The following is a 26,513-nucleotide window of genomic DNA, read 5'->3' as shown; positions in this document are numbered from 1 at the left end:
ACAGCAGACAATTTACTCATGATGCCTGGGGTCAAAAGACTGCTGAATGACAGGTCGGCGAGTGACGGTGAACTGGCCTCCTCCCCAGACCCTGCTGGGCGGCTGCTGCGAACAGGGGTGGTGGTGGTGGTGGTGAGGGTGGAGGCCTCGGATGCAGAGCTGATGGCGGGCTGCTCATCCTCCGTCATGAGTTGCACCACAGTGTCTGCATGCTTTTCCTCAATGGGACGTTTCCGACCCGGCTGGAGGAAAATCGGAGCAGGTGCTACACGCTGCTGCTGCTGTGTCTCTGCAGCGTGAGTTGCAGATGCTCCTGCTGGGCGGCGCCCAAGGCGTCCACGGCCAGTGGCTATGGGAGGAATGTTAGCCACTGACGCTGCTGCTGCTGCTGCGGAACTGTGCATGGTGGCGCGGCCGCGGCCTGCCACAATGCTGCTCCCTCTCCTCCTGATTCCCTTGCTGCCCTTCCCCTTGCCCAAACCGCGCTGGCTGCCACTTCCAGACATCTTCGATGTTTTGGGCGTATAGACAAAAGTTTTTTAAAAGGGCGGGTGAAAAGTGGGGTACTTTAATGGAGTGGGTTGGTGGGTGAGGTGACTGAGTGAGTGTCCCTAGTACAGTAAGTAAGTAGTAACAGTCAGGAAGTACAACTAGCAGTTACAATAATCAGTAGTAATCACAAGTAAATTTAGTGTGTGTACACTACAGACAGTGAGTGCACGCACGCGCAAACACGCGCAGGAGCTAGCCTATGAACAGTGACTGAGTGAGTGTCCCTAGTACAGTAAGTAAGTAAGTAGTAACAGTCAGTAAGTACAACTAACTAATTACAATAATCAATCAGTAATCAGAAGGAAATAGAGTGTGTGTAGTGTGTGTACACAGACAGTGAGTGCACACACGCAGGAGCTAGTAGCCTATGAACAGTGACTGAGTGTCCTAGACTCCTAGTACAGTAAGAGTAAGTAGTAACAGTAAGTACAACTAACTAATTACAATAATCAATCAGTTATCAGAAGGAAATAGAGTGTGTGTAGTGTGTGTACACAGACAGTGAGTGCACACACGCAGGAGCTAGTAGCCTATGAACAGTGACTGAGTGTCCTAGACTCCTAGTACAGTAAGAGTAAGTAGTAACAGTAAGTACAACTAACTAATTACAATAATCAATCAGTTATCAGAAGGAAATAGAGTGTGTGTAGTGTGTGTACACAGACAGTGAGTGCACACACGCAGGAGCTAGTAGCCTATGAACAGTGACTGAGTGTCCTAGACTCCTAGTACAGTAAGAGTAAGTAGTAACAGTAAGTACAACTAACTAATTACAATAAGCAATCAGTTATCAGAAGGAAATAGATTGTGTGTAGTGTGTGTACACAGACAGTGAGTGCACACACGCAGGAGCTAGTAGCCTATGAACAGTGACTGAGTGTCCTAGACTCCTAGTACAGTAAGAGTAAGTAGTAACAGTAAGTACAACTAACTAATTACAATAATCAATCAGTTATCAGAAGGAAATAGAGTGTGTGTAGTGTGTGTACACAGACAGTGAGTGCACACACGCAGGAGATAGTAGCCTATGAACAGTGACTGAGTGTCCTAGACTCCTAGTACAGTAAGAGTAAGTAGTAACAGTAAGTACAACTAACTAATTACAATAATCAATCAGTTATCAGAAGGAAATAGAGTGTGTGTAGTGTGTGTACACAGACAGTGAGTGCACACACGCAGGAGATAGTAGCCTATGAACAGTGACTGAGTGTCCTAGACTCCTAGTAAAGTAAGAGTAAGTAGTAACAGTAAGTACAACTAACTAATTACAATAAGCAATCAGTTATCATAAGGAAATAGAGTGTGTGTAGTGTGTGTACACAGACAGTGAGTGCACACACGCAGGAGCTAGTAGACTATGAACAGTGACTGAGTGTCCTAGACTCCTAGTACAGTAAGAGTAAGTAGTAACAGTAAGTACAACTAACTAATTACAATAAGCAATCAGTTATCAGAAGGAAATAGAGTGTGTGTAGTGTGTGTACACAGACAGTGAGTGCACACACGCAGGAGCTAGTAGCCTATGAACAGTGACTGAGTGTCCTAGACTCCTAGTACAGTAAGAGTAAGTAGTAACAGTAAGTACAACTAACTAATTACAATAAGCAATCAGTTATCAGAAGGAAATAGATTGTGTGTAGTGTGTGTACACAGACAGTGAGTGCACACACGCAGGAGCTAGTAGCCTATGAACAGTGACTGAGTGTCCTAGACTCCTAGTACAGTAAGAGTAAGTAGTAACAGTAAGTACAACTAACTAATTACAATAAGCAATCAGTTATCAGAAGGAAATAGAGTGTGTGTAGTGTGTGTACACAGACAGTGAGTGCACACACGCAGGAGCTAGTAGCCTATGAACAGTGACTGAGTGTCCTAGACTCCTAGTACAGTAAGAGTAAGTAGTAACAGTAAGTACAAACAACTAACTAATTACAATAATCAATCAGTTATCAGAAGGAAATAGAGTGTGTGTAGTGTGTGTACACAGACAGTGAGTGCACACACGCAGGAGCTAGTAGCCTATGAACAGTGACTGAGTGTCCTAGACTCCTAGTACAGTAAGAGTAAGTAGTAACAGTAAGTACAAACAACTAACTAATTACAATAATCAATCAGTTATCAGAAGGAAATAGAGTGTGTGTAGTGTGTGTACACAGACAGTGAGTGCACACACGCAGGAGCTAGTAGCCTATGAACAGTGACTGAGTGTCCTAGACTCCTAGTACAGTAAGTAGTAACAGTAAGTACAACTAACTAATTACAATAATCAATTACAATAATCAATCAGTTATCAGAAGGAAATAGAGTGTGTGTAGTGTGTACACAGAAAGTGAGTGCACACACGCAGGAGCAGCTAGTAGCCTATGAACAGTGACAGTGAGTGTCCTAGTACAGTTTCAGTATATATAACTACAATACTAATACAATCAGTAGTAAAGGACAGCAGAAATACTGGTATAGAATAGAGAGAAATAAACAGAGGACAGGAGGACAGCTGCCCACACAGGCAAGGCCCTGAGGCCTAAAGCTGTAAGCCTGCAGCAGCTGGCCTGTCTCTATGTAACACAAAAGCTACTAACTAAAATACAATGTCTAACTAACTAACAACAATATAGGTGTGTATAGGAGGTGTATGTGAGCAAAAACGCTAGGTAAATGACCACAATAGAGCTCTTGCTAAGCCAAAGCACAAAGGAGCAACTCTCTCTCTGTACAAGTCTCAGGCAAGCACGGAGAAACCTAACATGGCGGCCGCTATTTATAGGGTAGGGGCTGGCCAGGGTCCCCCTCTGTGATTGGCTGCCGTCAGAGGGCCTGGGAGCCCTCTGATTGGCTCTAAGGACATCAATCTGGGCTATGACGCTATTCGAGCTCGGTACCGAGCTTGAATAGCGCCGTTTTGCTCGAATAGCTCGAATAGTGAATGGGCTATTTGAGTGTACTCGAATAGCCCATTCGAATAGCTACAGCTATTCGGAGCTCGAATACCGAGCTCGAATAGCTGGAAAAGAGCTCGAATATTCGAGCTACTCGAATATTCGAGCTCTGCTGAGCACCACTAAGGCCTGCTATAACTGGCATGTGCCAGGCTAAATTTTGAATTTTGAATAGTTTTATAAATAACTAGCATGCACCAGGCTAAGTTTTAAATTTTTAGTAATGCTATAAATAACTGGCATGCACCAGGCTAACAATTTGTAATAATCCAATTCAAGTAGGACCATGATGTGACCATAATGTGAATGGTGACCAACAAATTGGTCACTGAGCCTAATATTGGGTTTCTTTAATACTACATGTTATTTTCTTACCATGCAATCATGATACCAGTATAAAAAATGTTTTGCCATATTTTCTCTTTCAGCTTACATCCCTTTCTCCTTTAGATCCCTCACTTGTTTTTGCGTTTGCTATTTTTGGGCTTTCTTCTGCTGTTAACACTTTCAAGGACCCCCTTTTAGGGCCAGTGAACACCAAAAATCTCTAGCAGATCTGCTAACGCTAAATGTTTTTGAAGCAGATTTTCAGAGTGATTCTAGGTATGTTTAGAGAGGTTTTCTAAACATTATGCCTAGCATTTCTTGGAGCGTTGTTGCATAGCAGATTTCAAATATTGGTACAGTAAAGCTGTTACTGAACAGCTTCTGTAACAAAAAACGCCTGGAAAACCACTCTGATCTATCATTTTTCAAAAACGCCTCAGAAATCTAAAAAATGCTGCAGCCCCCAAGTTTGCGTTTGTGGAAAAAACGAACCACTCTGGTGTGCACCATCCCATTCACTTTCATTAGCCAAGTGGTTTTCCCCCTGCAAGTGTTTTAAAAACTCTACAAAACCGCTCTGGTGTGCACCAGCCCAGACACCACATCCTTCACTCTTTTTGCCTGGCTCCCTGTTTATCCCAAGGCTCATTCAAAAATTTGAGGCCTGAGTGTTTTGCCGCCACGATTGTATCTGATATCGGCTTGACAGGATCTTTGAAATGGAGAGAAAGATCACCACCTGCTGCCATGAGAATAGGCTGAGCTACTTCAGCATTTGAAAGGTGATGTACTACAATCCTGTTGTCACCTTAGTGCATCCCTGTATATCAAGCACCAGATGAGGCACCTTTTCAATGCTGGAAGCAGTGCTGTGGTATGAGTGCTGGCCAGCTGGTGTGTTATCTGTGGATGAGGTTTGGTTTGGCTGCCATATTAATGCATTGTGTTTCAGGGGTGCTCCTGATTCATGCTTTTAGGGGGGTTTGTATTATGGCCCCTAAGAGGATCTTTGTCAAAAATTGTCAAATAAAAGTTACTTTTTTTCAACACAGTTTTGAGCCCTGGGGATTTATATTTTTTTGTTTACTGGAATGTATTACAATGTTATAATGGTGGTGTTTTTTTCCCCTGAGGTAATGCACCATTGCTAGCCTGTTTTTGAAGATGTGTAAACTTGAATACTGCAGGACTTGCAGAAATACTCACCCTCTGTTGCACAATGGAGGACTTATGGGTTAATCTTTTTTTTTATTATTTATGCATGTAGGTATCGTGGACAATGCTATTTTTGTCTTGGGTTGCCATTCATAAATAATTACTGTCATTAGTAGTATCATCATCATTATTATCAACATCATTGTCATAATTATTATTTTTTTGTTAGGTGAAAGTTTAATGTTTTACTGTATAATATCATTAAACTAGTTTTTTAGAACTGTTCATTTGTATTAGTGACACAAATATGTTCACTGCACTAACTTGAAAAGACAGATGAGGCCTACAAGACAATGACTGGAAGAACATGCAAGTAATTAAACAACATTCTAAATCCGGAAAAAAAACTTGATTTTTATTTTTAAATAGTAAATGTAAATACACATTCAATTACAAAAACAATCCAGACAAAAGAGGGATATTAATATTCTGCTTATTTGTGTCTGATCCAAAATATCATATCATATGTAATTTTAAGTTATTAAATTCTTGGAGCATGCCACACAGAAATGTAATAGACATTATGCAAATTGTTATGCAACAAAATGAGAGCAGATGGTACTCATCACAACACATTTTTCCTCTTCTGATTCTACAGGTTTTGTAAAAATTAAAGCAAAATATGCACATTGCTGTAACTGTATTTGATTTAATTTATACCAAAAGCTCCATATTGTTTTACCCTGTAATTGTCACCTCTAAAACTGAGGACATTTCAAAGTTAAGGTGCATAAACTACTTAATGGCCCATGTGTCACTTTTGTATGAGCAAATTAAAATATTTTCCATAAATATCAACACAAAATGTAACTCTGGTAAAAAAACACATATTTTCTAGAAATATTTCAAAACCTAATTTTCATTCATGCTTATACTGAACAGAAATTAATGCAAGGTTTATTCCCTGCTGTATGTTATATCTTTTGTCTGTTACTCCATGGCAACACCCCAGCAGCCCATACAAACATGAGGTGGATTTTAATACAACCAAAATCCAGCTTTCAAGACTTTATATATTAAGTTGCTACCAATGCAACATCAGAATATAGCATCAAAGCAAATAAAAGATAGTCCCTAAATATCTCAATAAATGCTAATAGTCAGTAAGTTGTGCAAAAATGTTGTTATCCTATATTGTCATGGCTTGATGTAAAATTTCTGAAGCACTTTATTCTTGATTATTACTGTGATTTGTACTTTGCACCATAAATACCCATTAATAAGAAGTGGGATTACTCAAACTTTTTTTGCACTCTTGCATGCTTTTGCCAGTTTTTTTTTTCTTGCAGTTCAAAGTTTTATTCTGTGTGTGTTTTTACCACTATTTTTATATCACTGACACACGCTGTCGTTTTGGTCACAGAATCAAAAATCTTTTTGATTTTTTTTCTTTTTCATTGCAATTCTTTCCTCTGGCATACCTGGGTAATTTGTCTTTGACCATGATCAAGATGACCATGATTATATTCATAGGGGAATTGTATGCTTTTAATTGGTTTTATTGTCAGTGTATATAATGTAAGAAAGACGTTTTTTTTTTCATTTTTGCACAACTTACTGACTATTGGCATTTATTGAGATTCCTAGGGACTATCTTTTCTTTGGTGCTTCTATATTTCCCATAGACAGTGGTGTTTACTGTCCCATAGACGGTGGTGTTTACTGTTTTGCTCACAAGTTGTTTTTGCATACATTGGTATATAGAACAATGTAAATATGTTATTTAGCCTGCCAAACAAATTATAAAAAAAAAAACTGGAATAAGGATGAATCATATGAAATTGTGGAATTTTTCATGAATAACAACACTACAAACCTTACATAAATTAGAACTTTTTTCCTCCTAAAAAAAACAAAAAAAAACCTTTTTTACTTCTGTTTTTGTCCTTAGTGAATTTGAAAATTCTAGAGTAATCTACATGTCCATAATATGTTACGGGTATGCTGCAAAATTTTTGAGACATAATTGTCCTTGTATCTTCTGCAATGAATGAAGGTGATAATACCTAATGATATGGAATAAAAGGCAATTATAACATAAAAAAATAATCTCCGATTGTTACAAGCATGTGACCTAAACTACTGCAGAGTAAGTGATGGTTGCAGTCAATAGTAGCCCGCTCTAAAACTGTTCCAAGGTTTAATGCTGTAGTTGTAGTGTATTGCTTCACACTTTCTGTATCTATACAATATGCCTCACTTACGGAGCTAAACAAGGATTTCTTCTTCCTAAATCACAGCGTCACATATACTACTAAAGGTGGAAATAATATATTAGATGTTTGGTAGATCCAGTAAAGGATCAATACTAATCGATTATCTGTATTACCAACTTGCGCCACTGCTTACTCTGATAAAAGTAAATCCATTGTTGTTTATTCAATTTTTAAGAAGCATCAGAATTTGCTTTAGTGCCTATTTCCACTGTATGCTAGTGTCCATCTCCAAGATGGACCCAGAACCTGTGCTGATGTGAATATGCATCTGAAACCACTCGCTGCGCCAATGGACAACAATGGGGATCTGGATGTAATGTCTGAAAAAAGTGCAGCATGCTCTGTTTTATTTGTTTCTGTATACAGCAGCCTTTTGATTTCAATGGTTTTTCATTTTGGATTCGAATTTGTGTGCGGTAAACTGGAAAGATTTGGATCAGTGGAAATGGGATTTATAATGACTATTTTCCCAGAAGTACTGTAACTTTTAATTTTTTTATGTCCCTTAACAGGAGAATCCACCCAGGTTTTTCTTCCATCTATCTAAGTGTCACTTAAAAAGAAACTGGATGTTTGCTGCAGCCCCTCGGACCTTAAACATACAAATCATATTTTCAACTTTTGTCACAAGAACATTAAGCTGCTTAGAGAAGCTCTTACAGTCTTTGGCTTTAACAGGCTTATATATGATTGCATGATTGATTGCTATGAGATTCTAATTAAAGAAAACTAGTTATACAATCTTTTTTAATCTAATTATTTCTGATCTTCTGATTTCTCATTATTTCTGTGTCCAGGTCATTTTAGAATATCTTTGTAAAATAAGTAATACTTTGTCTGTGTTTGCATTACATCACTCAGTGACAATCAAATATCCATGGAACAATTGTTTTTCCTTTACCATATATATATATGTATACCAATATTTTTTTGCTCCTAAAATTCCCCCTCAGATGCAGTGGTATCAGGGCCTTTTCAAGCATATCTGCTGTGGTGAGACTAAGTACAAGCAAGCCATGCATGTAGTATGTGGCACTGTGCTGCTGTCTGCACTTTGATTGGTTGCACCATAAGCTCCCTCTACTCGTTGGGACAGCAATGACTTGCAGAACAGGAGAGACAGGTATGCCAGTGTGTCTTACAGCTCCTCTGGATTTTAGACAAGCCAGCGAGCTTATCTGAAAAAGTCTAGGATGCCCCACAGCTGTCCTCTTTTTATATATATAAATATACAGGGGTGTAACTAGACTTAGTAGGAGGTAGGCTATGAGGGAGGCAGCCGCAGTGATGATTTATGATGATGATGACATGGATCAGATCTACGAGCAGCCTGAGCATGATGATGCCAGCAGGGTCGGACTGGGACACTGGGGGCCCACCAAAGAAATTTCAACCTGGGGCCCACACATCCCATGATTGCGGTGAAAAGAGGGCGTGACCATGCACCGGACGGTGGGCGTGGTCATGATGTATTATGGACAGGGCCAAATGTACATGATCTTAGCAGCATTGTAATTCAGAGACATTGCTGCCCAGCAAAACTTTGCATAGAGTCCCCTCCTTCAATATAAAGTAATGTCCTACTTTGCAGAGGTTGCGATCACATCGCAGCCCTTGGGCCAAAGGGGCCCGAAGGGCCCTCCCTCAACTACAGTATTACCTCTCTATTGGTCCTGTGCTCATAATAATCACTTCTATAGATACCTTGAACAGTGGTAATCATTAACAAGCTATTTCCCATCCCCTTCTTGCACCTCTGACACTGTAGTTGCCATTGGCAGGTTTTGGTGCGTCGTATCAATTGTTATGTATAGAGTGCTTGGGGGGCCCCATTATAAAATTTACATCAAGGTCTACAGTTCCTTAGCTATGCCACTGCTCTCAGCATGAATGATTACAGCACTGAGAAGAGAATTTTGCGCTGCAGCCAGCAATTGGAGCTCTGTCAGACAAGAAGGGGGGCCCACCAGAGACCTGAAGGCGGGGCCAACCGAGGCAAAAAAATGTACTACTGTGGCCCAGTCAGACCCTGGATGCCAGCTCAGATGAGTCAGAGGCAAGCTGGCAGAGGAGGGAGTATGGACATCGGCACACCAGGGGGCCTAGTGGCAGCATTAGCTCCTCTGCTAGTGCAGTCCATGGAAGGCAGGAGCCACAGTCAGAGCCTCCAGCTGAAACTCCTATGTCCCAAACTGGAGGTGGTAAAACTGCAACCTCAGGCACAAATACTTCTCAGAGAAAGGCCCCAGTTTGGAAGTACTTTACTGACTCAACCAGTGATCCCTTAATAGTTGTGTGTAAGCTGTGAGATACCAGGCTGAGCAGAGGAAAACATCTGAAAAGGTTGGGGACAGGTGCTCTGCACACACACCTAAAAAGTAACCACCAAAAGGAATATGGCAGTGTTAAAGGACCTCAAAGGGGCATTACACAAAGCAGCGCCATGCAAAGGACTATAGAACAGACCCCCCCACTTTCCCATTCTGCTTCAGTTTCTGAGATTGGCACCCCTCCTGCCTGCTCTCCGTCTTTAATACACTCTGGCAGTAGAGGGCAGATTTCACCTTTCTCCACTGCATCAGCTCACAGCACCCAGCCATTGATAACTGAGGCTATAAGGTCTACAAGAGCACTGCCTCCCTGTAGCCGCAGGATCCGTAGATTAAATGGTCTATTGGCAGAGGCCATGGTCCAGCAGCTGCTGCCCTACTCCATTGTGAAGAAGGGGTCAGCCATTCGCAACCTCCTGTAGTTTGCCATTCCTGAATGGCAAATACCCAGCCGTCACTATTTTGCCCGGAGGGGAATCCCTAACCTGTACCGCCGCACAGTTGATAATGTTGCCCTGTCACTAGATTATTCCATAGGCGACAGGGTACATCTCACCATGGATGGGTGGACCAACAAGCATGGTCAGGGCCCATATGTCTCATTTACAGCTCACTGGGTCACCCTACATAGTGAGCAGGAGGGTTCCGGTCCTGGTGCTCCCAGTAAACTAGTTTAGCCTCACCGTGGGGTCAAGGGGAACAGGTCTGCTCTCACCTCTGCTGGTGACTCTACTGCCACTGCCGAGCCCCCTAATAAGCGGCCCCGTTGCTACACCGGTGTGTGTCACAAGCAATGTCAAGCATTGCTCGAGCTGGTGAGCATTGGGGAGCAGAGGCTCACGGCATCAAATGTTTTGGCCCTCCTCCAGGAAACATACGTATGGAAACATACGTTGACGCATTATATGTATTTTCCGGTGAAAAGCTGCCGCATTACATGTCTTCCTGACTAAAGGGGTCTGCCTGCTGGCCCTGTCCCTTGTTTGTGGGTGGGGGGGCACATTGTGTAATTACCTTTAGGGTCTCTTGCCTGTGTTTTGGGAGAAAACTAAGGCCCACTGTCTTTGCCTTACATTGTTACAATTAGCTCCGCCCACATCTTTTCATGGCCGCACCCATCGGGGGGGGGGGGGGGGGGCGCATTTGGGCACTTCAGCCTCTGTTGGTGGTGGACCTTGTCCCTGGCCCCGGCCCTGGTTAACAGTACTATCTCTATGTATAAAATACAAGTGTCCCTACATCCTGTCCCTGTGTCAGAGCTTTTGTGCTACTGCGCATGTCCAGCACCGACACAGCCGTTGGGACAGGACGCAGGATGGGGAATGAGGCTGGACGGCCGAGAGGGTGCGCGCAGGCTCGGACAGGCACACAACTGTACAACACCTATGATATCCTTTTAGATTAATAAAGATTAAAGAAATGCAGTCAGAAAAAGTACCCCAAAAAATATGCATTTTGTTAAAATAGAAGATTGCTTACCTCAATGAGCATTCTTTTCATCCCCTGTGGCATTTTTGGAAGCATTGTTGCAGGCGGTAGACTCGGCAGTGCTGTCCAATGTGTACAGTCTCCACGTGCTTGCCGGGTTTGGACAACTTCCTGTTGTTTTTGTACGCATCAGCCAATCAGAAACGTGTTTGTGCCGTACGCGTGGTTTTACATGTACGGACGAAAACTACGCAAGCGCATGGGCACTGACACAATTCACGTACCCGGTACATGCGGACTTATTTCCGCATGACAACTAGACATTATGCATAGAAACGGGTAACGCATGTGCAGTACTACTTGAGTTAATGCGGAAAGGATTCTGCATGGGAGCATGGTCTTACACCTACGACTACGTTTACTATGCGTTAATGCGTAGTTCAACGCGTACTTGCATAGGTGCTATCGTAGCATAGTTCCTGCAATGTAGACATATTTTTACTACGCGTAGTTGCGGAAAACTACGCGTAGTTCCAGCGTAGCGAAGTTGGCTCACTACGACCATACCTGCCTGAATACTTGCACACTAATGCACTACATTGTACATCTTGGAAAAATAAGGATTACAACTCAATGAAGGGGAGAAGGTATGGACCTAATCCAATTCACTTTTTCTCTTAAGTTTCTCTTAGGAGATAATTTTGCATCTTCTGTTTAAAAAAAAATATATTTTTCAGCACTCTGCAATTGAAAAAGTACCAAAAAGTAGGTGAAAAGGTAAAAATCATTTTGAGGACTTTCGTGCTGGTGGATTAAAAGACATTTTATTGATAAGATGTGAAACTGAATAATATTTGTCGGCATATAAGACGCTCCAGAGTCCAGAACATAAGACACACCTAAGTTTAGAGGGCAACACCCCCCCCCCCCCCCAAAAAAAAATATATATAATAAACCTGGTGCATCCATGTTCCAGCTTCGTCTTGTAGATGATTTCCCCCAATTATTGTGGCCTCCTATGTCCCCATGTGTCCTCCTGTGTCCCACATGTGTCCCTAACTGTCCCCAGTGTTTTCCCTTCTGTTCCCAGTGTGTCATCAATGTTTTCCTTTCTGTCTCCAGTGTGACCACACCCAGTGTGTCTCCGGCTCCCCCATGTGTCTCTGGCTCCCCCCTGTTTCTCTGACTCCCCTCCATGTCCCTGGCTCCCTGTCCTGTTTCTTCCTATCCCCCCGTGTCTCTCCTGCTCCCTTGTGTATAATTAGCAGTATTAACAGCTTAGCTAAACTAATCCTTTCCTCCTGCGGCAATCGCAAACCTCTCAGCCGATCCAGTTTTACATGCAATTGATTGTGTGGGTTTGAGCGAGTGTGAATGCTCCTGGTCCATTTCCCAGTGTACAGTTTTTATGGGGGTGGTGATTTATGGGATGCCTGTTTGGACTATGGTATTTGATCTAATAAAGTTTTGTATTTGTATAGTTCTGTGAGTGGAAGCTTGTTTTCCAATTTTCCTAAAAAAACACAGACATGCTAATGACAACTGTACTGGCTTCTGTTTAGTAGTGATGGATTCAGTGAGCCCAAACTAATTGTGTTAAATAAACTGAAAGATTTACTGTACTACAGATAAAATGCAAGCTAATGACAAATTTCCAAGTGACCAGTCAGCAGTAGAGTGTGAGCAGTCCAACAAGCTTGAGTCACTGAAGTTAGTGAACTTAGTTTAACTTCTTGCCGACAGCTCCCTGTTGATTGTCGTGGATGCGGTGGCAGCTGCAGGGCCGCTCCACGCTGATTGATGTGAACGGCCTTCTATGTGGCTAGCAGGAGATTGTGCGCGCTTCTGTTTACGCATCCCTGCTTGGAAGGTGGAGCTCCGCTATGTCTTCAGTCTCCCAGCAGCCGCTCGGATACTGTTAGATGGCGAAACCGCCGTCTAATATACATGTACAGCTCCAAAGTAGCGCTGTACTGGGGACAGCTGTGTGACATGGCTGTCCCCCTGGGGTACAAAGAAGTGATCGGCGGTGATAGGCTGAAGCCTATCACCGCCGATCACAGTGATTGGCTGGCTGAGGGAGGGAGGGTTGTAAAAATAAAACAAAAATACAGCATTTTATTTAAAATTAAAAGAAATAAATATTTATTAAAAAACAAACAAACAATGGGGTAGCGATCAGACCCCACCAACAGAGAGCTCTATTGGTGGGGAGAGAAGGGGGGGGATCACTTGTGTGCTGAGTTGTTTGGCCCTGCAGCTAAACCTTAAAACTGCATTGGCCATTTTTGTAAAAAATGGCCTGGTCACTAGGGGAGTTTAACACCATCGTCCTCAAGTGGTTATATAAGGTGTTATGAAGCCGGTTCCCTAATTTAAATGCTCTCAGGCTTTTATTAAATTTGCAGCATGGTAGCAACCTGCAATTCCAGGTGATAAAAACTTCAACTTCTATGTGTTTCTGCAAGTATAGCCTTGCACAGACACCTAAGTGATATAGGGGAATTGCTAGGTGATTTCTCAGTGTGATGTTGTGCTTTGAAGCTGTGTTCACCAAAAGCTGTGTTTTGCTAAAAAAAAAAAACCCGATGTGGGGCCCCCCCTCTTTAACCCCTTGTCCCTATGCAGGCTGGGATAGCCAGAATGCGGAGCCCTGGCTGTGTAGGGCTTCACACCCTGAGCTATACCAGCCCACATGGTCCATGGTATGGGGGGCTCCGGGGGAGAGGAGGGCCAAGCCTTCCCCTCTCCCCCAGAGCCCTTTTCAATCCATGGACAAGGGGCTCTTACCCACCTCTGGTGCCCCAGGATGAGGTGGGGGGACGAAGCCTTTTAAGAAGGGGACCCATAGATGCCAGCTCCCCTCCCAGGAGAAATGGGTAAGGGGAACATAGTTATGGGAATTATAAATCAAATGCAGGTAATATTATGGATGCATTCAGAATCACCGCCCATGATCACGGCTAATCATGGATGTCAATTTTTAGCCTGTTATTGCTCAAATCGGCCCGTAATTATGGGTTACCCATAATTACAAGCTCGTGATGAGCACCTCTGGTGTTAACCCAAACACTGCTTCTCATCTCAGTGTTTTTTTCCCCCTTTAATAACCCCTTACACCTAATGACATGTGATTCAGGACAAATTTCTGAAATTCCACCATAAATCCTCCCAAGACCTTTTGCCACGATGCGAACAGGGTTGGAATGAGCCCTCTGTTCTTGGCATTGATAAGTGGGGTTTACAGAACAAGGGAAGGACAAATGAAGGAACTTTGCCCCTCTCAATGATGAGTGCCCTCCAATGACATGGAGGATGCAGACATGTATATGTACATCAAAAAAAGGCACCAGGAAATGTGGGTGCTCAGAAAAGCAGTGAGTAGTTAATTTACACTCTGATCCCTCCCACTATCGATGTCTAGCCTTAACCTTCCCCTCAATGACTAACCTTAACCACCCCCCTCCTTCTGGCTAACCTTTACTACCACCCCATGGCTAACTTCAACCACCCACCCCCCATGACTAGCCTTAGCCACCCACCCCCATGGCTAACCTTATTTACTCATCCCACCATACCTAACCTTAACTGCCCTCCACAACCAATCGCAAAAAAAGAAAAAGGTAAAAAATAATTGCAATTTTCTGGGAGTTGCAATAGGTGTCCATTCAAATAGCAACATTGAGGGGAAAATTAGGCACTGGGGCAACCTGCAATGTAAAATACAGGTACAAATAGTGGGAGTAAGCACCCAAACTTCTGCTTCTAGCAGGATCCCAAATTTCCTGTTTCCTGTATGGTTTACTATAGCTGAGCCCACCACTGGCAGGCTCAACCATTTTGGTTATAATAGCTACCTTGGGAGAAGGGGTTAAATATGTGTGTAATGTGACTATGCCTAAGAAAATGTTGGAAAAGAAATAGTCCAAAAAGCACCATGCTGAGTTGAGTATAAATCAAGTTTTAACTTGTTCGCTCATCTCCAAGCATTTTCTTTAGCGACATCACTTCCGACATCACTTCCCCACATCTCTAAAACAAGTAACTAGAAAAAGTATAAAAACCTTGGAATGAGAATAACTCCTCCTAATGAGTTCTAATAACTAACTTGCAGTGCAGTGACAATTGAATGAGACAATTTAAAAATCACCTGGTTTCAACATTTTCCTCTACTTAACGCTGGCAAGTTTTGTTATTGCATAGGGATCAGATGGAGAAACTCACAAATGTAAGGCAGAATGATTTTCATCAACTTATAGTATATATTTACCACAATAACAATTAATTCAAATGCTATTTAACTTTATACTTTTTATATGAAGTGAATGTGTTATATTATGCACTTTGATTGTTGATCTTATAATAATATACTTTATATCATGACAAAAGAAAGGTTAAAGTACATAAGAACATACTTCTTATGAACTGCTATCAAAGAGCAAAATAAAATGTCCATCAAAATAACTGTTTTCAGAACCGTATAAAAGGAAATCCTGTCCGCACAATAGCACAATATTATGTGCAAAGAATGATTGCTCACTCAAGTGTGTTACATTGTTCCACCAAGAGTTCTATTACTTTTTATAGATTGAAAAGCAATCAGTATTGTGGGAAACAAAAGACTCCTGCCTGATGTTGCTCTCTCTTAGACATATAAACCCGTGTGGTATGCTGATTGCTGATGGCAAATAGCAAGAACGGATAACTATTTAGTATGTGAATGGGAATAGCTGTATTACTATTTATGTGTGTCGAAGGACTTTTTGGTCTCAGTTTGACAAAAATATTGAAATGGAATCAAACAGTGAGAGTTGAACACGTTAAGACCAATTTTTATCACCAAGTCAGCAGTCTTCAGGAAGGTATTTAACCACTTGCCGACCGCGCACTCATAACGCGCGTCGGCAAAGTGGCAGCTGCAGGACCAGCGACGCAGTACTGCGTCGCCGGCTGCAGCCTAATTAACGAGCGATCGCGCGGCTACAGCCGCGCGATCGCTACGTCACACTCTTCGGCCCCCATGTGACTTCAGCCCGCCGGCCAATCAGCAGCGCCGGCGGGCTGTAAAAATTCAAATCGGCCAATAGAACAGGTATAATACAGTTTGTTTACGTAACAAACTGTATTATACTGCCTGCCTCCCGCTGGTGGTCACACTTAGCGATCGACCACCAGCGAGGAGAGCAGGCACAGTATACACACCCACACACACATCTTAGGAGCCCCACAGACCCCCCAATCACCCGCAGCACCCATCAGACACCCCCCTGTACCCCCCTGCAGCCCGCAGATCAGACCTAACCACCCCCCATATCACCCATCAATAAATCCCTGTCACCACCTGTCACTTCTATCCATCAGAGCAGACCCCCAACTACCCCTTAGGGGTATCTGATCACCCCCCACACCTCCAGATCTCCCCCCGACCCCCCCCCCCTGTATACTGAACCTATCTATCTCCCCTGCATCTGTCTATCTCCCCAGTGATCAGCTGCCAATCACCTATCAGTCACCTGTCAATCATCCCTTGTCACCACCTGTCACTGCCCCCCATTAGATCAGACCCCCAACTGCCCCTTAGGGGTATCTGATCACCCCCCACCCCTTCAGATCTCCCCCCCCCCCCGTATACTGCATCTATCTTCCCTGTAATTGCCCGCTGATCAGCTGTCAATCACCTATCCGTCACCTGTCAATCATCCCTTGTCACCACCTGCCACTGCCCCCCATCAGATCAGACCCCCAACTGCCCATTAGGGGCTTCTGATCACCCACCCACCCACCCTTTCAGATCCCTCCGAGACACCCCCCCCTGATCACATCAGCAGTCCATTGTTTACATCTGTTTTCCCTGTAAACACCCACTTATCACCCGTCAATAACCCATCTATCACCACCTGTCACTCCTATCCATCAGATTAGACCCCCAACTACCCCTTAGGGGTATCTGATCACCCCCCACCCCTTCCGATCCTCCCCACACCATCCTAGTTCATTGATTGCGTATATTCTCCCCCCTGCCATTGTGTATCTTATCTCCTGTCTGTAAGGCTTGATTGTGCTTTGTTTGGCTACAATTGTCTCAATTGCACTGTGATTGGCATCGATTGTCGTGTGATTGGCTTCGATTGTCACGTAATTGGGCTTCGATTGTCGCGTGATTGGCTTCAATTGCCCGTAATTGTTTTTGATTGTGCCAATTGCCCACTGATTGGCTGTTTTGCCCTGTGATTAGCATCGATTGTCGTGTGATTGGCTTCAATTGTCACGTAATTGGTTTTTGATTGTCACGTTATTGGATTCAATTGGTCCGTGATTGGCTTTGATTGCGCCGATTGCTGTAATTGTGTTGTAATTGTCTCGTGATTGTTTTTGATTATTTGTGATTGCTCTCTGATCCCCAAACCCCCCCCCCCCCCCTCACCATCACCATCACTATCACTATCCTAGTGATCTAAAAACTTTTTTAGTATCACTAGTGGTAACAAACAGTTAGGCCAGTTAGCTAAGCAAAAGGGTTGTTAGTGTCAGTTAGTGCTCAGCCCACTGCACCACAGTCACTAATTAGCGTCATCACTGTCGCTAATCAGCATTGGTACTATATAGTATCTGTAAGTGATTATTAGTGATCACAGTCAGATCTATATTAGGGTCTCTAGGATCCACAAAAAAACGCAGTGTTTGCCCGATCAGACCTGATCGTTCGCCTGCACTGCGTTCAGCCCGCCCCACCGCAGTGACAGAAATTTCTTTTTTCTGATCACTGCAAAAAACACTGTACACAAGCTGTGGCACTGTAAACATCAGTTTTGATTTTTTTTTTCTAAACTCAGTGACCACAGCTTTCTACCTCTCAAGTACTCCCTTTCGCTAGGTAGGTGCTCTTTTCCTGGGTAGTCTCAGAGGAATACCTCCTAAATTTAGCAGGCCACCATGGCAAAAAAGAGGTTTTCCAATGAAGACATCTACAGGTACATGGACCAGTCGGATGAGGATGATTGGGTCGACTTATTCGACGAATCTTCGGGTTCAGAGTACGATCCTGTAGACAGCAGTGGCTCTCTGACCGATAGTTCCGATGACGAGGTTGAGGTCCCGGCTAGAGCCAGGCGTACCACACCCCATGTCACTGGACTGCAGGTGGCGGAAGATCAGTCTCAAGGGCAGCAGAGTGGCGTTGATCTGATTTTTCTTGGTGAGGCATGCACCAGCAGCGCAGCATCTCCTGGACCTATCAACACCAGTACTTCCGCAGAAGACCCTGATGAAGTGGCGGACACCATCCTGGAAGTAGAAACTGGTTCGGTGGTACGTGAATTAAGATCCGATCCGCAGCCACCAAGTAGACGGGCCCGTACTCCCATTGGTTTTCCAGAGGTGCTGGCAAACCCTGATTGGCATTCCCCTGATCCCGCCGCACCCATACTGCCCCCTTTCACCGCCCAGTCTGGAGTCCAGGTGGAGACAGTTGAACTAGGATCGGCCCTAGACTTTTTTGAACTGTTCCTCACCCAGGATCTCCTTGACTTAATTGTGGCTGAGACCAACCTATATGCCACACAATTTATAACCGCCCATCCGAAAAGCTGCCACGCCCAGCCTTTTCGGTGGAAACCACTCCAAGTTTCCGAACTTAAAATTTTTTTGGGCCTTCTCCTCAACATGGGTATTACTAAAAAAAATGTATTGCGCTCTTATTGGTCTACACGCCAAATACATAACATGCCCGTGTTCTCTGCTGCCATGTCCAGGACGCGATTTGAGATCATCCTGCGCTTCCTGCATTTCAATGACAACGACAACTGTCATGAAAGAGACCACCCAGCTTATGACCGGCTCCACAAAATTCGGCCCCTCATAGACCACCTGTCATCCACATTTGCAGATGCTTATACCCCTGAACAGAACATCTGTGTAGATGAGTCCCTCGTACATTTTACCGGGCGCCTTGGCATCAAACAGTACATCCCAAGCAAGCGCGCCCGGTATGGGGTGAAACTGTATAAGCTCTGTGATAGGGCCACAGGCTATACATCTCGTTTTAGGGTCTATGAGGGAAAAGACTCAAAATTGGAGCCGGTCGGATGTCCTGACTACCTGGGGAGCAGTGGAAAGATTGTGTGGGACTTGGTGTCACCCTTGTTCCAGAAGGGGTACCATCTTTATGTGGACAACTTTTACACAAGTGTGGCCCTCTTTCAGCACTTAAAGTTAGAAGGAATCCGATGCTGTGGCACCGTGCGGCCTAGTCGCCGGGGCTTCCCCCAACGGCTCGTTAACACCAGACTTCAACGGGGGGAGAGGGCCGCCTTGTGTACCGATGACTTGCTCTCGGTGAAATGGAAGGACAAGAGGGACGTTTACCTTCTGTCTACCATTCACACAGACACGACAGTACAAATTACACGGGCAACAGAGGTCATTGAAAAGCCCCTCGCCGTCCACAGCTATAATGCCAACATGGGAGGGGTGGACTTTAATGACCAGATGTTAGGGCCCTATTTAATTTCCCGGAAAACCAGACGCTAGTATAAGAAAGTGTCTGTGTATTTAATTCAATTGGCGATGTACAACAGCTTTGTTCTCTACAGTAAGGCTGGGAGAACTGGATCTTTCCTTCAATTCCAGGAAGACATTGTTTCGGCACTCCTCTATCCAGAAGGTGACAGAGCCCAACCCCCAAATGCAACTAGCCGGCTGCATGGAAGGCATTACGCCTACCCGATTCCCAGTACCCCAACTCAACGCAACCCCAGAAAAAGATGTTGTGTCTGCAGCAAGGCTGGAATAAGGCGTGACACCCCCGTTTACTGTCCCCGCTGTCCTGACCAGCCTGGCCTATGCCTAGGGGAGTGTTATGAGAGGTACCACGAGAAGGCACACTTTTAGAACCTAGGGAACTACAGACACAGCAGTAGGCACACAAGGGTCTCTCAGTGCTATTTCACACTGGCGCGATGCGTTAGGGCAAATTGCCTAGCAAAAGTCACACTTTGCGGTCCCCCCCTACGCCGGAAGTGCTTGACTTAACGCTAGTGCATGCCTACGTTACTGCGTGGCTTCTGCGGCAATTTGGGTCGGCCCGGAAGTCATGTTAGTCTACGGCGACGCAGTTAATTACTAGGCCGAATGCTACTCTTGTGGTATTCCCTGAAGATCTATTTTGGGCGAGACGGTGCGGCGGGCTCGACCGACCGGATAGGCCAGTATGCAGTGTGAACCCAAACATCAGGTTTTGAGAGATCCAAATACACTGGCCTGCCAGAAACCTCTCCTTTCACTTGGGACAGAATGCATAATGTACTTCGCCACATATCTGTGCGATTTGCACTTTGCACATTGACCCATGGGGGAGGAGAAGTTTATCCTCAGCTCGCAGGTAAAAAAAAAAAAAAAAAAAAAACAGGTAAGCAAAAAAGTTAATATTTGGTTACCAATGTTATTGTTTGGTTTGAACATATTTAATAAAGTTTAAAAAGTTAATGTTATTGAAGTGCTTTGCTGCTTGCTTGCTTTTTTTTTTTTTTTTTTTTCTTTCTTCTTCTCTCTTTTTTTCCAACCGACCAATCAGCTGCAGCACTGATGATGCATCCTGACAGAAGCATTGCGCTTCTGTCAGGTTACACAAAATCGGTGCATGCAGCGCTGTAGGACGAGATTTCTCCTCCACAGTAAAAAAGATACGTTTGCCGAGGCATATGGGCCAAGGTGTGGTGTTGGGGATTCATATGCTTTGGCAAGCACTTTGTATCAAAAAAGAACTCAAGCAATGATTTCTCCATTCACATCGATCAATGTGGATGAATAAATCAGGATTGCCTGGGCATACGAGCTGGTGGGTTTGGATTTTTGGGGTGGCAGCTCCTATGTCCAGGCGGACGCCTTCCCCTCCTTTTTGTTTTGTTTTTTTCGTTTTTCTTCTCTCTTTTTTCTATCCAGACCGACCGACCGACCAATCAGCTGCAGCACTGATGGTGCATCCTGACAGAAGCATTGCGCTTCTGTCAGGTTACACAAAATCAGTGCATGCAGCGCTGTAGGACGAGATTTCTCCTCCACAGTAAAAAAGATACGTTTGCCGAGGCATATGGGCCAAGGTGTGGTGTTGGGGATTCATATGCTTTGGCAAGCACTTTGTATCAAAAAAGAACTCAAGCAATGATTTCTCCATTCACATCGATCAATGTGGATGAATAAATCAGGATTGCCTGGGCATACGAGCTGGTGGGTTTGGATTTTTGGGGTGGCAGCTCCTATGTCCAGGTGGACGCCTTTCCCTCCTTTTTGTTTTGTTTTTTTCGTTTTTCTTCTCTCTTTTTTCTATCCAGACCGACCGACCGACCAATCAGCTGCAGCACTGATGGTGCATCCTGACAGAAGCATTGCGCTTCTGTCAGGTTACACAAAATCAGTGCATGCAGCGCTGTAGGACGAGATTTCTCCTCCACAGTAAAAAAGATACGTTTGCCGAGGCATATGGGCCAAGGTGTGGTGTTGGGGATTCATATGCTTTGGCAAGCACTTTGTATCAAAAAAGAACTCAAGCAATGATTTCTCCATTCACATCGATCAATGTGGATGAATAAATCAGGATTGCCTGGGCATACGAGCTGGTGGGTTTGGATTTTTGGGGTGGCAGCTCCTATGTCCCTCTTTCTTTTCTTTTTGTTTCACATTTTTTGGCAGATATTTGTTCATCCACATTGATCGATGCGAATGAAGGGATGTTTGCCGTTCATTTTTCCTTTCAGCCCAGAATGCACTACCTGTATGCCCAATATAAGGACTATAGCAGAAATACTGGCCATACATGTAATGATTGCAGAGGCCCTAAAATGCCAGGACAGACCCCACAAATGACCCCATTTTGGAAAGAGGACACCCCAAAGTATTCCGTGAGGTGCATGGTGAGTTCATAGAAGATTTTGTTTTTTGTCACAAGTTAGCATAAATTGTTGTTTTTTGTTTTTTTTCACAAAGTATCCTTTTCTGCTAACTTGTGACAAAAAAGAATTTTTTTTATAAACTCACCATGCCCCTCATGGAATACTTTGTGGTGTCTTATTTTTAAAATGGGGTCATTTGTGGGGTTTGTTAACTGTCCTGTCATGTGGGGGGGGGGGGGCTAAATTGTGAGCACCCCTGTAAAGCCCAAAGGTAGTCATTGCACGTTGGGCCCCTTAGCGCAGTTAGGCTGCAAAAAAGTGCCACACGTGCTATCGCCGTACCCGGGAGAAGTAGACCAATGTGTTTTAGGGTGTATTTTTACACATACCCATGATGGGTAGAAGAAATCACTCTGTAAATGACAATTTTTTGATTTTTTTACACACATTTGTCCATTTACAGAGATATTTCTCCCACCCAATATGGGTATGTGTAAAAATACACCCCAAAACACATTGTACTACTTCTCCCGAGTACGGCAATACCACATGTGTGGCACTTTTTTGCACCCTAACTGCGCTAAGGGGCCCAGAGTCCAATGAGTACCGTTAGCATTTCACAGGTCATTTTGAGAAATTTGGTTTCAAGACTACTCCTCACGGTTTAGGGCCCCTAAAATGCCAGAGCAGTATAGGAACCCCACAAATGACCCCATTTTAGAAAGAAGACACCCCAAGGTACTCAATTAGGAGTATGGTGAGTTCATAGAAGATTTTACTTTTTGTCACAAGTTAGCGGAAAATGATTTTTATTGGGTTTTTTTTACCAAGTGTCATTTTCCGCTAACTTGTGACAAAAAAAAAATCTTCTATGAACTCACCATACTCCTAACGGAATACCTTGGGATGTCCTCTTTGTAAAATGGGGTCATTTGTGGGGTTCCTATACTGCTCTGGCATTTTAGGGGCCCTAAACCGTGAGGAGTAGTCTTGAAACCAAATTTCTCAAAATGACCTGTGAAATGGTAACGGTACTCATTGGACTCTGGGCCCCTTAGCGCAGTTAGGGTGCAAAAAAGTGCCACATATGTGGTATCGCTGTACTCGGGAGAAGTAGTACAATGTGTTTTGGGGTGTATTTTTACACATACCCATATTGGGTGGGAGAAATATCTCTGTAAATGGACAATTGTGTGTAAAGAAATCAAAAAATTGTCATTTACAGAGATATTTCTCCCACCCAATATGGGTATGTGTAAAAATACACCCCAAAACACATTGTACTACTTCTCCCGAGTACGGCGATACCACATGTGTGGCACTTTTTTGCACCCTAACTGCGCTAAGGGGCCCAGAGTCCAATGAGTACCTTTAGCATTTCACAGGTCATTTTGAAACATTTGGTTTCAAGACTACTCCTCACGGTTTAGGGCCCCTAAAATGCCAGAGCAGTATAGGAACCCCACAAATGACCCCATTTTACAAAGAGGACATCCCAAGGTATTCCGTTAGGAGTATGGTGAGTTCATAGAAGATTTTATTTTTTGTCACAAGTTAGCGGAAAATGACACTTGGTAAAAAAACCCAATTTTAATCATTTTCCGCTAACTTGTGACAAAAAGTAAAATCTTCTATGAACTCACCATACTCCTAATTGAGTACCTTGGGGTGTCTTCTTTGTAAAATGGGGTCATTTGTGGGGTTCCTATACTGCCCTGGCATTTTAGGGGCCCTAAACCGTGAGGAGTAGTCTTGAAACGAAATTTCTCAAAATGACCTGTGAAATCCTAAAGGTACTCATTGGACTTTGGGCCCCTTAGCGCAGTTAGGGTACAAAAAGTGCCACACATGTGGTATCGCCGTACTCAGGAGAAGTAGTACAATGTGTTTTGGGGTGTATTTTTATACATACCCATGCTGAGTGGGAGAAATAACTCTGTAAATGGACAATTGTGTGTAAAAAAAATCAAAAAATTGTCATTTGCAGAGATATTTCTCCCACCCAGCATGGGTATGTGTAAAAATACACCCCAAAACACATTGTACTACTTCTTCTGAGTATGGCGATACCATATGTGTGACACTTTTTTGCAGCCAAACTGCGCTAAGAGGCCCACAGTGCAATGACTACTTTTAGGCTTTACAGGGGTGCTTACAATTCCGCACCCCCCAAAATGCCAGGACAGTAAACACACCCCATAAATGACCCCATTTTGAAAAATAGACACTTCAAGGTATTCATTGAGGGGCATGTTGAGTCCATGGCAGATTTCATTTTTTTTTTGTTACAAGTTAGCAGAAATGGAAACCTTTTTTTTTTTTTTTTTTGTGACAAACTGTCATTTTCCGCTAACTTGTGACAAAAAATAAAATCTTCTATGAACTCACTATGCCTCTCAGTGAATACTTTGGGATGTCTTCTTTCCAAAATGGGGTTATTTGTGGGGTATTTATACTATCCTGGAATTTTAGCACCTCATGAAACATGACAGGTAGTCAGGAAAGTCAGAGATGCTTAAAAATGGGAAAATTCACTTTTTGCACCATAGTTTGTAAACGCTATAACTTTTACCCAAACCAATAAATATACACTGAATGGGTTTTTTTTCATCAAAAACATGTTTGTCCACATTTTTCGCGCTGCATGTATACAGAAATTTTACTTTATTTGAAAAATGTCAGCACAGAAAGTTAAAAAAATCATTTTTTTGCCAAAATTCATGTCTTTTTTGATGAATATAATAAAAAGTAAAACTCGCAGCAGCAATCAAATAGCATCAAAAGAAAGCTGTATTAGTGAGAAGAAAAGGAGCCAAAATTCATTTAGGTGGTAGGTTGTATGACCGAGCAATAAACCGTTAAAGCTGCAGTGGTCTGAATGGAAAAAACAGCGCTGGTCCTTAAGGGGGGGTAAAGGCTGAGTCCTCAAGTGGTTAAAGGGGCACTATGGCGAAAAATTGTAAAATGTAAAATATGGGCAAACATAAACAAATAAGAAGAACGTTTTTTTCCAGAGTAAAACGAGACATAAATTACTTTTCACTTATGTTGCTGTCACTTACAGTAGGTAGTAGAAATCTAACAGAAGCAACAGGCTTTGGATTAGTCCATCTCTTCATGGGATGATTCTCTGGGATTTATTTATTTTCAAAAGCACTTAGTGAATGGCAGTTGCTCTGTCCAACTGCCACAAAACTGTGTAGTGAGCAGGGAAGCTGGCCAGCATCATTGTTTAAATCATTTTTAGGTAATATCTTTATAAAAAATAAAAGCCTTGCTGAGAATCCCCTATGAAGAGATGGACTAGTCCAAAACCTGTTGCTTCTTTCAGATTTCTACTACCTACTGTAAGTGACAGCAACATAGGAGAAAAGCAATTTATGGCTCATTTTACTCTGGAAGAAACATACTTCTTATATATTATGATTGCACATATTTTACATTTTACAATTTTTTGCCATAGTGCCCCTTTAACACCAAATGGGCAGTTTCAGTATTTGAAAAAAATAAAGGATTGATTTTAATTTAAAGGACACTTGGAGTTAAAGAAATAGAGAGGCAGCCATATTTATTTTCTTTTAAACAATGCAAATTGCCTGGTTGTCCTGCTGATTCTCTGCCGCTAACACTTTTAGCCATAGATCCTTAACAAGCATGCAGATCAGATATTTGACTGAAGTTTGACTGGATTTACAGCATGCTTGTTTCAGGTGGGTGATTCAGACTTCACTGATCCATGAAAAATCAACAGGAGGGAGGGCAACTGGTGTTGTTTAAAAAGAAATATATATGTCAGCCTCCATATTCCTCTCACTTCAAGTATACATTAAAGGTCTCGGTTTTTAGATGTCTAAGGTAGACTAGCAATGGCTTCTTTCTTACAATACAGAAATTTATATAAATGCAGTGAACTAAAACGACACTCCAGCAATTTCTTTTTTATCTGAAAGGAAGACATACTATAATGTAAACAGAGCTCTGAATACATGTTTTACAAAACATTGCAAGCTGATGTTTTAATTTATAAATTCATATTTAGGCTCACGGGTACTGCATATTTTTTTTTTTTTTTTTTTTTTATTCTGGTTGCTAAAATAGGATCATCCTGAATTTGTAATCTTAAAGTTTAAATGGGTTGTTTCAGTGAAATCATTTCACCTTGCAGTTGCTAATCAATGGTGTAATAAATCAGTTCTAACAACTATACATATAGACCTCCTATTGTGAGCAAATGCAGTGCTTCCTTTGCTCAGGGTCATTAAGAATGTAATGGACTCTTAAAAACCAGATCTAGAGGTGCAAATCAAATTTCCTTAATGTACTACTTAATGAAGCCTTTGTACAAGCAATTACTGAAATGGGCATCATCCTCACAATAAAAAAAGAATATATATTTTATTCTTATGATGATGATCATGTCAAAGATAGTTTACAAAAATATGCTAAGCAATTCTTTGTAAAGTTGTTTAGATCCTTATAATGTCGAAAGAAAGCCTTCTATGTTCACCAGGGTGGATTATTCCAAAGAAACTGAATGTCACAGAACACATGACCTTCCATCTATATAGCAATTCATTTTTACTGAAATACAGTTAGGTGCAAAGCGGCAGGATGAAAATAAGT

This window comes from Hyperolius riggenbachi, chromosome 5 (assembly GCF_040937935.1).
Source record: "Hyperolius riggenbachi isolate aHypRig1 chromosome 5, aHypRig1.pri, whole genome shotgun sequence".
Lineage (NCBI taxonomy): Eukaryota > Metazoa > Chordata > Amphibia > Anura > Hyperoliidae > Hyperolius > Hyperolius riggenbachi.
This window is presented reverse-complemented; position numbering follows the sequence as displayed.